We start from the raw sequence: 13,755 nt of genomic DNA on the forward strand, positions 1-13,755 counted from the left end.
ATAGTCATAGACAAATGTGTTCTATAATTTATATGGAAAGGCATGGGCCTTACCCTAGAATAGCTAAAACGATATTGGCAAAGAAGAATAAAGTAGGAGGAATCACTCTACTTGATATTGAGAGCTAACTATATATATGTATACACACCCACACATATATACTATATATATATACTATAAATACATATAAAACAATCAAGACAGTCTAATGTTGAAGGAGGGATAGACACATAGATCAATGGAACATGATATAGAACCCAGAAATAACCCCACACAAATATGCTCCACTGATCTTTGACAACGTTATAAAAGCAATTAAATAGAGGAAGGATAATCTTTTCAACAAATGGTGCTGGAGCAATTGGACATCCATAGGGGAAGAAAAAAAAAAAAAAGGAAAAAAGAGAAAGAAAAAAAAAGAAAAGAAAGAAGAACCTTGAATGAAGTCTCACACTTTAAACAGAAATTAACCAATAATAGAGCATGGACTTAAGTGTAAAATGTAAAATTATAAACCTTTTAGAAAAAAACCACAGGAGAAAATACTTGGGATTGAGGGCTAGGCAAACAGTTCTTCAACTTGATACTAAAAGCATGACTCATAAAGGGAAAAATGAATAAAGTGGACCTCATCAAAATTAAAAACTTTTATCCTACAAAAGCCTACTTGAAGAGGATGAAAAGATGCTACAGACTGGGATAAAGTATTTGCAAACCACATATCCCGCATGCGAGTAGTATCCAGAACATGTAAAGACTCTCTGAAAATTCAGCAGTAAAAGCCATCAACCAATCCAAATAGAAAACGGGCAAAAGACGTGAATAGACATTTCACTAAAGATGATATACAGATGGCAAGTAAGCACATAAAAAGATGTTCACCATCATTAGTTTCGAAGAAATGTAAATTAAAACCATAATGAGACATTACTACATACCTATCAGAGTGGCTCAAATAAAAAATACTGACAACATCAAATTCCGGTGAGGAAGTGGAGAGACAGGACCCCGTGGGAACCTAAGATGGGACGGTCTCTCTGGAAGACGGTCTGGCAGTTGCTCGTAAAGCTAAACACACAGCTACCATGAGACCCAGCAATCGCGCTCTTGGGCATTTATCCCAAAGAAATCCTTACGTTCACATAAAAACCTGAACGTGATGTTCACAGAAGTAGCGTCACGTGTAGCCTCAAGCTGGAAACACCCAGATGTCCTTCAGTGCGTGAATGGTTGAACAAACCGTGGTATCTCCATAAACATGGAATACTACTTGGCAATAACAAGGAGTGGGCTATTGTTATCACAACAACGTGGATGAATTTCTAGTCAATATCTTGATTGTGATGGTACGTCTACTAATGCACACATGTGATGACATTGTATAGAATCACACATATACACACGCACGCGCATGCATGCACACGCACACATGCAAATAAGAACAAGTAAAACTAGAAAACCAAGACTGGGGGATTGTAACAATGTCACTAATCTCATTGTGATATTGTATCTGCGTTTCGTAAAATGTTACCATTGCAGGAAACTAGGTAAAGGGTATAAGGGATCTCTCTGTATCATTTCTCACAAATGCATATGAAGCTACAATCATCTCAATAAAAATTTTCAGTTAAACATGGGGGAACTGACAGATGTTGGAACTGACAGATGACTTAAAAAACAGTCATCCCTTCTCCTGTCACCATGCTTTCATAGGAGAAAGGACACCTTAAGCATAAAAAAAGGCAGGAAGGTCACAGTCTCAGAATGAAAGACAGTCCTTTTCAAATGAACATTTTAGCTTATGAAAAGCTCGCCACATTTTTCATGTTTCTCTCATTCTCCCTGGACTGATAAGAACTTCATGCTAAGCTACAAAGGATTAAAGACAAGCATTCGGGAGCCACTGGTATTAAGTATCAGCAAGTCAGATACTACTGGGAAGGTGGCGTGTGTGTGTGAGCGCGCACGCATGGGTACACGAGCCCACCTGTCTACAGGGGATTTTGCATCTCTGGCTGTGCTCAGGGGAAGGCTGGTTCAGCCACCACCTTGTCCTTCCTCAGTCTGAAGCAAGATGCAGAAGGCTGCGTGGCTCTTTGGGTTCTCAGCCTGGGAACTCGGGGTGACTGGGGTGGGGCTCTGCCCTCAGCAGCCAGTGCACCCCAGCATGGTGCCCGAATGAGATGCCCCTCAGTCCCCTCGGGCAGCTGCCCCCGCAAGGCCCGCAGGGAGACCACCTCTCCCCACGTGCTTCTCTTTAGCTGCAGGGAATGGCATCCCTTTCAGCTGGACCCTCCCTGGGGTGGACCCACATCTGCCCCGTGACACCAGTGACTGATGGTACGTGAGACTGGAACCCATGCTGTGCCCTGCTTGCCCCCCTCCCCCCCTGCCAAGAAGCTGGCACTCAGTACTTCTGAGAGGGCCTCACTCCAGTGCCGGACCACGAACTGAACAACTTTCAGCTCCGAGTTATTCCATTTGGCCAGGAATTAGATGTCGCTCAGCCAGCTCCAGGAACTGGGTTAGCAGAGCTTTATAGAGGAGGATCCCTGGCGGAAGCCACTGTCAGCCTGTGTCTACTGGAGCTATGCTGACAGACACCAGCCCCACCCTGAGTATAGGGCACGCCTTTGCTGGAACTTTCCTTGAGTGGACTGTTTTGTGGCCGAGGCCCCACGCTCACTGTCCTCAGGTGGAGTGACCGGCAGGCAGGATGACGGCGGTGGGGACGGAGATGTCCTCGGCCAGCAAGGCGCCTGCTGCCTAACGGGTTCCCATATAAAGCACCATCTTAGAGGGCTTTGGCTCAGAAGCTGGAGCTGAGCACATTTCCTAAGCACAGACACGCGTTCCTTTATCCAGGCAAGTGGCCTCCCGTGAATTCCTCCATCCACCACTCAGCATCTACCACGTCCCAGACACCGGGAGGGAACCCCTGAGTGGTGAAGAGTGCCGGGTTGGAATCCCAGCTCCACACCCACTAGCTATGAATTTAGGCAAGGCACTCAGCCTCTCAGTGCCTTCTTTCCTTATCTGTGAAATCCAGAGAACAAGAGCACTACCTCCGAGGGAAGGAAGATTACATGATTTCATTCAGGTAAAGAGTTTTAACATGATGTGGGAGACAGTAAGCCCTCAAAGAAGGGTTAAGCACAAAGGAACACAACCGGCATTCAATGCTGAGATGCAGAGGATAAGACTACCTTCCTGGCCCTAAATAAATTCACAGCCAATTAACACCCAGAGATTGCATAGGATGGTGGCTTCCGAACTCAGCGGGGATAGCTATTGGAAAGGCTGATTTTGGGCTCCATCTGCAGAGGCTCTGATCCCATAGCCCCTTGGTGGGCCCAGGACTCTGTATTTTTAATGAACCCCCACGTGCTTCTGCTATAGCAGTCCATGGACCCCATAGGAGCCTGGGGGAGGCGGGTTCAGTGTGCCTGCCCATAGTGGGCTGTCTTTAGGTTTTGAGTTGTTTCTTGAAAAAGAAGGCACGGGAAGAGGAGGAGGAACCAAGTCGGGTACCTCTGGAGATGAGCCAGGCGCTGGAGTCCACGAAGGGCAGAGGGAGCTCGGGGTGGGGGTTGCTTTTCCTCCCACAGGACAAGGGCCTTTGAAGACTTTTGGGTGGGGGATGAGATGAAGTGACATGTTTTGCAAAGACCACCACCGATGGTGCTGTGGCCCATGGAGCAGCGAGTGACAGCTGACTTCCCGAGAGGAGCAAAGATGGCAACAAAGGTCAAGGGCAGAGGTGAAAGAGCTGGGGAGAGCGTGGCCGTGCAGGTAGAGAGGCAGGGACAGACTGGGGGAAGAGTTGGGATAGAACTGACAGGTGTGAGTTGTCCAAGGTGGGGTGAGAGAGGGAGCAGAGGGGGAGCAAGGTGGGAGGAGAGGGCCGGCTGATGAGAGCTCAGCGGCACCTGCACGGAGGGCAGGTCTACAGCTGCCCCAGGGAATGTCTGCAGATAGGCAGGCCTGCAGCTCAGGGGTGCCTTGAGCTGGAGACGACCTGGTATCAGTGGCCCAGGTCCCGCAAGTGGTACAGGGAGGCGGGGACAAGGAAGGTCCTGGGTGAGGAGCACTGAACGGGGACTCACAGAGCAGGCAGAAGCCCTGCCTCTAGCTCCAAGGATCCTGGAAGGGGTGTTTGGGCTGCATCTGCACACGAGGGCTCCAGGTGTGTGGAGTTTTCTCTGCCAAGAAGGCCTGGATGGTGGCCATGCGGGAAAGCCACCTGTGGAGTGCCCTGAGCAGGAACTGCCCCTTCCCCTGACTGCTCCGCCCCTCCTGCCTCTCCTGGTCCTGCCCACCTGCCAAGGCCGCAAGACGACAGGTGAGGATCTCCCCCCAGACTCCTCCCCAGCACGGAGCTCCACGCGGGCACCAGAATACCTCTGCCATCTCCCCTTCTAAATGAGCTTTTGATGATTTGAGAAGACTTCTAATTAGAGCATCTGTTTATTATCTCAACTACAACTGCATATTAACATTTTTTCTTCCGTCTCCCTGTTCTTCTGGAACAGGTTGTCTGCACTGGTGGGGGGGAGGAAGGCTGGGAGATTTCCTTGGGGCCCACCTTCCTCTCTGGGGTGTGAGGGGGACTTTGTCCCTGGCACTGGGCCAGGGTCCCTCCCCTCAGCATCCGGGCCATCCCCACGCTCAGGGGCTGGCAGGCCTGAGAGCATCAGGTGGTTTGCAGAATGCTTAATTGGGGTATTGTTAAGTTCAACCTCCGAAGGGAGATTAGTATTCACCAGGCTCCCTGTGCCCACGGGATATGTGGGTCCTCATGAATTTTCGCGAGGACATTTGACTTCTAGGGAGATGGTGGCAGCGAGTGATGGGCACTCCATCCTCACTAAGTGGGCTCAGCCTGGCCCCTTCTGCAGAATTAGCTCTGGGTGGGGAAGGCCCTGCTCCCTGAGGGCAGGTGAGCAGGACCAGGCTCCCTACCCACATGGCTGCCCAGCCTCATGCTCGGTTTACTCCATGGACTTCTACAGGGTGGGCTCGAGGAGCCTCTCTCACTGGCAGCTGCCCTGAGGGGACTCCACCTACATGGACCTCTCTTCCTTGTACCTAGTTGCGGGTGCTGGGGCTGTCACTGGGCTCCTAAGCAGGCTGACGTGGATGAGGTCAGGCCCAGAATAGAGAGGCCCTGGGAAAAAAGAGAAGCATTTTAGGAAGGGGGATGACTTAGCTTCTAGGAGGCCCAGCCACACCTCTGGAGGGGGCTCCTAGAGGTCTGGGGGTCTTACTGCCAGCTTCATTTTACCAGGTTTTTTTCCCCCCCCCCCCCCCGCAAGTTGCATAAGAAAGAGAGCATATAACTAGCCCTGGGAATTGCTGATGGCCCCCCATTCTTGACATGTTCTTCTTAAATATAACCTGACTCACTGTGACTGCCCAGTGCCTTCTCAAGCCCTCAGAGAAGCTTCTCTGCACCCCAGCCCTCTTCTCTGGGCCAGAACATGGAGAGTTATCTCGAAGAGGCTCAAGCTCAGAAGTGGCCCCTGTGTTAGACCAGAGACATGGGCATGCAGAGCTGGGCACAGGAGGGCTCTTCCAGGCCACCTGGGGGTTGGGGGGGAAACACCACCTTCCACGGCAGGACTTCTTTTTGTAGGATCTTGGCTCAAACCTCTGCTTGGACTCCCCTATCCATTTTGGGATGGGTCTCATCAATAGAAAGTAGGTCCTGGGACTGAGTGGATACCGTATTTCTCTCTCTGATTGGGGGCGGAATAGATATGGCATATGGAAACGTGCCTCAGTGGTCCTAGGTGCCTCTGACCTTGAAAGCTTAAGGACAAACCCCAGACATCACCCATTCTCCCTACCAGCTTGACTAGAGTCCCCACCCACCCAGAACTTAGCCAAGCGTGTCTTAAGCCTACATATGCTTTTTATGTATTCTTCCCTTAAGATAATACGATTAGAAGAGATAACATACACTTAGGTGTTTTGTAAACTGATAGTCGGCGTGTAATGTCTGCAGATGTGGAGCTAACCTTCAGCAGCACCTACTAAGTGCCAAGCTCTGTGCCGGGTCCTGCTGTCTTCACCACAACTCAGAGAACATTTTATTATTATACCCATTTCATAGGTGGGAGAACAGCTTCAGGGAAATCAGAGCACTTGGCCAAGTCACAAGTAGAAGTGAACTCAAAGCTTTTCCTACCATCAAGAAGTCCCCCTGGAACCCAACAATTTCATCTCTAGAAATCAGTCCCAAGGGTACAGCCAGACCAACACAAAAAGCATTATCAGAGAAGCCCTGGTCGTTAACTGTGAAAAATTATAAATAATTACATATAATCAAATGGCCAACTCCTGGAGACCAGTTAAAGAAACTATGGCGTATTTATGGACTGGAATGTAATGTGGCCGCTAAAAAGGTTCATGCAGATCTGTACCCATTAGCCTGAAAAGATGCTCACGAGATGCTGTTTAGTTGGGGGGGGAGGAAAGCAGATGACAAGATAGCACTATATTATATATATGTATATAATGTATATATATATATTTTTCGTAAAAGTCCACATAGTCATGTGCCTAAAAATAGCTTGGAAATTCATACACTAAAAATGTTAAGAGTTATCATATCTGGATGGTGGGATTTCATATGATTTCTATTAGCTTTCTACTTTTCCTATTGTTGGATTTTAAAGCATTGGCACAGATGATTTTCATAATTAGAAACTAATAATAGAGCTGTGTCCACTCTACAGAGAAGAGACCGCGGAGTGTCCCTCACAGGGATGCCCTTCCCCGGCAGATAGGGCTCCTTTCTAAAGGAATTTGTCTAACAATAGGCAACAGCTCCTTTACGTGGGCCCCTTTCTCTGGACTGTGGGGAATGGGAGCAGGTCTGTGACAGACAGGTGGTCCTCTGCCGCCCCTTGGGTCCCTTCTCCCCGTCTATGTGGGGCTCTTAGGACGGTTCCCTGGATTCCCTCCCATCTCAGGGTGAGGGAATGAGGAACAGAGACTCTGGAAACATCTGAGCAGGAAGGAGCCATGGGGAGCCATCTGGTTTACCCTTTCTCCCATTCCAGCAGCTTCTACTGCCAGCCCAGCCATAGGAAGGGCCCAGCTCGAAGAGGCTGCATGGCAGCCTGGAGGAAGCTTCTCCCAGGCCAGAAGAGGTGGGTGTGTGGGCTCTGGACCCTGGCCAGGGAGCTGCCTGGTCCCCACCGGCTGCCCCCACAGCCCCTACCTCCTCCCAGCCCCCAATTCCAGTGCGGCTCTAATAGGAGGCTTCGGGACAGCAGAACAATTTAAATCCTATTACAGTATAAAAATTAATAACATTAAAATGTCATGATCATCCCACACTAATTAAGCATCTAATGAATAATTAGCTGTGGACACATCTGACATTTTTGGTCATTAATTTGAGCAAGTGTTTTAAGTTCCAAACAAAACCCCTCTGTGGTGAAGCCTGCAACTCTGTGTTAAGTCGCAGAGACTCGAGAAGCACCACGCATTCCCAGTCCACGGGGAGGTGGGCCGGGAGCAGCTTTTCCACCCCTCTCGCTCGGAAGGCGCCCCTGGGGAGGGTGAGCCCCTGAGCCCCTGGGTCTGAGCCACCAGGCCCCCAAGTCTCTCCACACGGGCTGTTCCTGCCCAGAGGCTGGGATCAGGCAGACACTTAGTTGGGACCTGTCATTCCTCTGGACCCGTTAAGTCTCCAGGAAGGGCAAGAGCCTGGGGTCACTTAGCAGACCTGCAGATCCCAGGCAAAAGTGGAGTGAGGGCTGTCTGGGGTTCCCACAAGGGGCAGCTGGGCAGGAGGTGAAGGAAGAGTTAGTTGGGAGTTTTCTCTTGGCCGCTGGTGCCTCTCACTTCAAGATGAGCTGCCTGGGTGGAACAGGGCACATGGGAGAAGTCGCCCTTGCTAAGGGGGCAGTGTGATGTCCCAGCAAGGGCCCTGGAGTGCAAAGCCCTGACTGGGTCCCCCCACGGCCCCCCACGGAGCCCGTGAGATAGGCGCCGAGCTCTGTGCTCAGTACTCACATATGTACCCCAGGAGGCCACAGCGGCACAGAGAGGTTAAGTGTCTCACCCAAAGTCACACAGCAGGAAATGGCAGTGCCCAGCTGAGAATCAGGCAGTCTGGCCACTGCCTATGCTTTAGACACTGCTTCCCATGGCCTGCTTTCCCTAATGTCTTAAGGGACCCTCCCTCATGAGAGCAAGGAACTGCCAGAGCCAGATAAAAAACACCCCAGAGTGATGCCATAAGGAGACAGGGTCTCAGGTGGAGGGATCCTGCAAAGACCCATCTGGGCTCTCCAAGTCAAGCAGAAAGCACCAGAGGTCTTCTCCTTTGGTTTTTCCTCCAAGTCTGTCTTGAATCTCAGTCACGCATCTCAGCTGGTGGGCTCTGTGGCTAACAAAGAGGGAGCCCCAAGGGTCCCATGCAGAACAGCCTCAGAAGCCCTAGGACTTGTAGCTGTTGGGTCTGCACCCAGGTGCCCCCGTGGGACAGTGGCTGCCCTCTGCTTACTGTCCCTTCGCAGCCCTGTCTCTGGTGACAGGAGCAGGACCCGCTTGTACTCTGCCCGCTTGTACTCTGCCCCCTTGTACTCTGCCCCCCTGTGCGCCCCAAACCCTTGTTTCTAAGCAAAGAGCCCCTTCTTCCCCAATCCTCTTTACCCCTTGCCTGTCCCATGTTTCTTTTGTCCCTCAAAGTCTTTCCAGGGGCCACCCTCCAGCCTTTCCCCAGACCCCAGGACTCTCTCTGATGCACCCTCAAATTCTCTGGGGTGCATGGCACACAGTAGGTGCTCAGTGCTGAGCAAGACGACAGAATGGCAGCCTTTACCCACTTGTGTTCATCCTCTCTGGAGCCGCCTGACTGCCTCTGGTGTTCTTGCTGGGGGCTGGGGGCTGGGGGCTTGGTTGAAGAGCAAGATGTCCCAGGAAAATCCCAAGCTCCCTCCCTCACCCAGGGAGCAGGGAAGAGGCCCCTAAGCCTGGGATGTGAGTCAGATGGGGGGCCTGTGAGGAGCCCCCCTCACTTGGATGTGCCCCACACCCCAAGTCCATATGTGAAAGTCACCAGGTCCTCAGGATATGACTAACTGGGTAGCTCTGCCAGGGGGCTTAAAAGCAGACGAGTGTCTCTCACAGTTTTGGCAGCTGCAAGTCCAAGATCAGAATGCTGGCAAATTCGGTTCCTGGTGAGGTCCCTCTTCCCGTATCCTCACATGGTGGAGAGAGAGTGTCTCTTAACCTTCTTGTACTAATCCCATCACGGGCCCCACCTCCTGACCCCATCTAATTACCCCCCAGAGGCCCCACCTCCAAATACCATTACACTGGGGGTTAGGGCTTAAAACACACGAATCTGGGGGAGACACTATCATTTAGTCCATCGGATGACCTTCCTCGGGAATAGGGTCCCTGCAGATGTCACTGGTTAAGATGAGGTCATACTGGACTAGGATGGGCCCCTGATCCAATATGACTGGTGTCCTTATAAAAAGGAGAAATCTGGGCACAGATGCATACAGGGAGAAGGCAAGTGAAGATGAAGGCAGAGGTCAAGGTGATCCTTCACAAGACGAGGGGCACCAAAGATTGTCAGCAAAGCTGCAGAAGCTAGAGAGATGCCTGGAGCAGCTTCTCCCCATGTCTACAGGCTTCTGCGACTTGACGTCCCAGCAGCCCCTGTGACCCCCCACGGCCTCCGTCAGGGTTGGCAGGACCTCTGTGGGCAGCCTGGAAGCTTCTCTTTCTCTAACCCCCCGTCTGGTTGGCCAGTAGAGCCCACAGCTATGCCTCAGAATCCGACTGGAACAGGCCCTTCTCTCTACCCCACAGCTCCACCTTGGACCCGCCACTGGGTCACTGAAAGCGCCCCCGACCTGGCCTCCTGCTCCCACCTGCTCGTCCCCCCAGTCTCTTTCTGATGAAGAGACCAGCGGGCAGTGTTAGAATGCAAGTCACTCAAAGCCCACAGTAGTCCCATCCCTCTCAGAAAAGGTGCTCATGGGGCTGCCACCATCTTCCCTTCTTGAATCTGCCCCCACCCCCCGCTGCTCGCTGCCACGAAGAGGCCGGGCACCCTTGAAGCCTTGGCACCGTCTGTTCCCTTTACCCACATGTTCTTCCTGCTGTCTGCTGCCCAACCCCCGCCCCCACCGGCCTCCCAGGTTTTGCTCCCTCGTGGCTCCTTGTGTTGCAGTGGGGAGGCTGCACGCTGTTGGGCAAGCATGCCTCCCTCCCCTCGCCACTCCCCCCGCCACGGCTGCTGTCCCGCGTGGGACTGGCGGTGGCCAGTGCTGCGGGGGCAGGCATGACTCCCCAGTGAGCCACCACGCGGGCCAGGCGCCGGAGGGAGGCCCATGGAGCCACAGCCCCTACAATGGAGATTCCTGGCAGCCCCCGGGACTCCCGGGCTGTTTGTTATAGGGCGCAGCATTGCAGCAAACCTGACTGACTCTGCCCTTGCCACCCGCCAGCCCTTCAAACGTGCCCTCCTTGCAGGACGCTCCTGATCGCCTCCTTACTCCGCTCTGCTGTTTCTTTCCCACGGCGCTGATCATCTCCTCTGCGCTATGTTAACTTCTCCTGTTGTTCAGTGTTGTCTCCCTTGCTTGGGGGTAAGCCCGGGGGCGGAGGGGAGCAGGGCCTTTGGTCCACTTTGGTCTTTGGCACATTCCCGACCCCCAGGGCAGCCACCGCTCGGAGCAGGTTCCCGGTGAATGAATGGAGGCAAAGAGCCCTCACGGGTTGGTAGCTGGCACTCCACCGACGAGAGGCCTCGGCTCTTTGTGGGCAGGAGTCCCTGGGTAGCAGCCAGGCTCAGAGCTGGACACCCCCCGATGGGCCTCCCACGTCTGGGCCCGAAATCCCGGTGCCTCGAAGAAACTGGAGAAAACAACACAAGCTCTCTGTCGCCTGGGCTCTGTCCCTGTGGCTCCCAAGAGAAGGTCTAGAAGGGGCTCCCTCTGCGAGGTGGCGCTTGGAGACCAGGACAGCCACCGGCCCCCCAGTCTCAGCATAGGTCCCAGGTGCCCAGGGCCCCAGCGACAAGCAGGGGCCTGGCCAGGTTCAGGGGACAGAGGTGGTGGAAACATCACCAGACTTCAGGGTCTGACTCCAGGCCTGGGCCTTCCCTGACACCAGCCTGGGCCTTGGCCTGAGGATTGTTGATTGTTTAGACAGCCCCAGACCAATCCAATCAATTCCTGGGGTGGGGAGGCAGGCTCTGGCATTCCTTTACAAACTCCCTGGGTCTGGGAACTGCTGGTCTTCATTCCTCCACTTTGCAAACTGCCCCGCTCTATAACCAGAGCTTTAGTCGAAACAGGAATGTGACAATGAGCCCTTCTCTTCCTAGCGTGGGAGTCGGTCTGAAAGGGATCTGTCTGGTCTCTGGGTCAGTGGGCTTGCCAAAATGGCACCCAAATGGCCCTGGAGGGAGCATTTCTGGGGCACAATGACTGTAAACCCGGGAGACTCCCAGGCAGGCATACATTTTGCCCCACGGGTGGCCCTCCTGCCCTGAGGACTGGCCTTGCTAGCTCGTAACAGTCCTATATGGGCAGCCATTGGGAGCACATAGCTTGCTGGCCAGTGGGAGGGAGGCCCCGTCTTCACCTCCCCTCACGCTAAGCCGTGGAACCCTCCTACCCCAGCCTTTGTTCTGGGCCACGCCGGACGGATGTCCCTGCCTGGACCCCGGGAAGGGGCTCAGGCAGCTGTGTGTGGTGCAGTCCGAGCCTCGGGCCCGGAGCATTTTTATGGCCAAGTTGTAAACCTCTGAGAAATGGGGTTTATAATGGAAACTCTGACACCACCTAAAATATATCCGCACTACTGGGTGTTCCCAGGATACAGCCCTAATTCATAAACCACGCAGGGAAATCCTGGGCCATTTTGAAACTTACAGACAATAATCCAGAAACAGAGTAAACCAGGAGGAGAAAAAATGGTCAAGTGCCCACAGATATAAAGTGTGTTGAGGCCAGCCGTTCAGAAATTGGTGTCACAATGTTTGGTCTCTACCCTGAATCCTGGTGTCTCCCCTGCCCCCGAGGGACACCCAGCGCTGGAGGAGGCCTGTTGCCCTGTCATCCGGCCAGATGCCACTCTGTTCACTCTGTTTGTCTTCCGGTGTGTTTTTGCATGAGGACTGGGGAGAGCGGGCGGGTGGGGAGGACACGGAAGTGCCCCCATTTGGTTTGATGGCCCAGATGGGTTTGTAAGAAGGTTCCAGTAGGCTGCTGCTTATACCGAGACAGTGGCAAGGTGAGCAAACTGCTCCCCAGAGACACAAGTTTATCACTAAATGGTTTTGGGGTCCCCTTTCCACTGGGCTCAGCAGCCACCGGACAAGCCTCATTCACGGCTGCTCTCCTCTCTCCTGCTGGGAGGGGGACCTGCAGCAGGAAAGCCAGGAGGGAGCCTGTGTCAGGCCCGGCAAGGGATACACCGGCTTTGTGCCCCCCACAGCACTTGGCTCCTGTCTCAGGCCAAGGCCATCTTGTTTTCCAGCACTCTGCTGACCCTCTGGAATGGCCCCCCTCACTGTCTTACTCATCCCGAGCCCACCGCAAAAATCAGGAGAGAGAAAGGGCCCTGGGGAATAATGCAGGCAGGAACTTCTTTCCTCAGGGCTAGGGAGGGATGTCCTCGGACATTCCCACCGGCTATGGGTCCTGGGCATCTCCCAACCTCCCTCCCTCCCGCCCTTCCTCATTCCTTAATTCCATTCAATAAGCATTTTCTGAGCCCTCGCCATGAGCTGGGCTCAGTGCTGGCTGCTGGGGGGACACAGGTGACTCAGGGGGCTTAGATTTCGTGGGGAGTCACGCCCATAGATGAATAGAGGCACTAAAGCATCGTTTCTCACCCATTTTAAGCCATGCCCCCTGTCGCTATTCTTTAATGCCGTGTGCACTTGCAAACTAACTGTCACGACTAACAACAGATCAAAGTCACAGACATTTTGAGGACGTTCCTTCAAACCACAGCTTCCCGAGGACTCTTATTTAAGATGGAGAAGTAGCGCCCTCTCCCCGTGGCTGGCATGCACTAGGGGTTGACCATGGCCAGGTCAGGGGCCTGCAGGGGGCTTGGGCCTCAGAGCCGAGCTGGGCCGGAGACTCCGGTCCAAGGCCAGTCCCACTTCCTGTCAGGCTCTGCACTCCAGCTTCCCCGTCTGCTACGGGGCTTCCTACCTCCCAAGGCTGTGGCAGATTTTCGGAGATAATAAGTACAGGGCTTAGCTCCCTGTCTGGAAGATGGCGAGTGCTCACCAGCACTGTATGGACCTGAAGGAACAGGTGAGGGAGGGAGCCATGAGAGCCAAGGCCCCGAGACAGGAACCAGCATTCAGTCAACAAACACTTGTTGAATGGCCGCCATGTGCCATCGTGTGACCTGCAGGGAGAGGATGAAGACCCTTCCCGGAATGAAGCTTCCAGAGGCCGGCAACAGGTGGCAGGCGGGTCTGCCCGCTCAGGGCTCGGATGCTCTTCGTGGGGTGCGTGTCAAAGTTCTGCCCTTCCGTGGGGGTGGCGGCCCCGGGAGGCCTCTGGGGACTGGGCCTGTGCTCGGGGCCCAGCACCCCATGCCTGCTCGGTGCTAGCTTTCAAGGCGGCCCTCCACCCACCCCCTTCCCGCACGCCTGTCTCTCACGCACGGCTCCTCAGAAAATGCAATTTGAGTCAAGCCACTTTCAATTACCGCGATGCAGTGTTCTGAGCCCACGAGGTAATAAAGGGCCTG

The 13,755-nt window shown here is 53.4% G+C and overlaps 1 protein-coding gene across 1 annotated transcript in view; it reads right to left on the reverse strand.

Moving 5' to 3' along the window:
• The window catches only part of LOC123860119 (calmodulin-binding transcription activator 1-like), a 745,788-nt gene that overhangs the window by 90,380 nt on the left and 641,653 nt on the right, over nt 1–13,755 (reverse strand). The gene's annotated exons all lie outside the window — the stretch shown is intronic.

This window comes from Mirounga angustirostris, unplaced genomic scaffold (assembly GCF_029215605.1).
Source record: "Mirounga angustirostris isolate CCGP_5_RB_7025 unplaced genomic scaffold, mMirAng1.0.hap1 SCAF_4, whole genome shotgun sequence".
NCBI classification, from domain to species: domain Eukaryota; kingdom Metazoa; phylum Chordata; class Mammalia; order Carnivora; family Phocidae; genus Mirounga; species Mirounga angustirostris.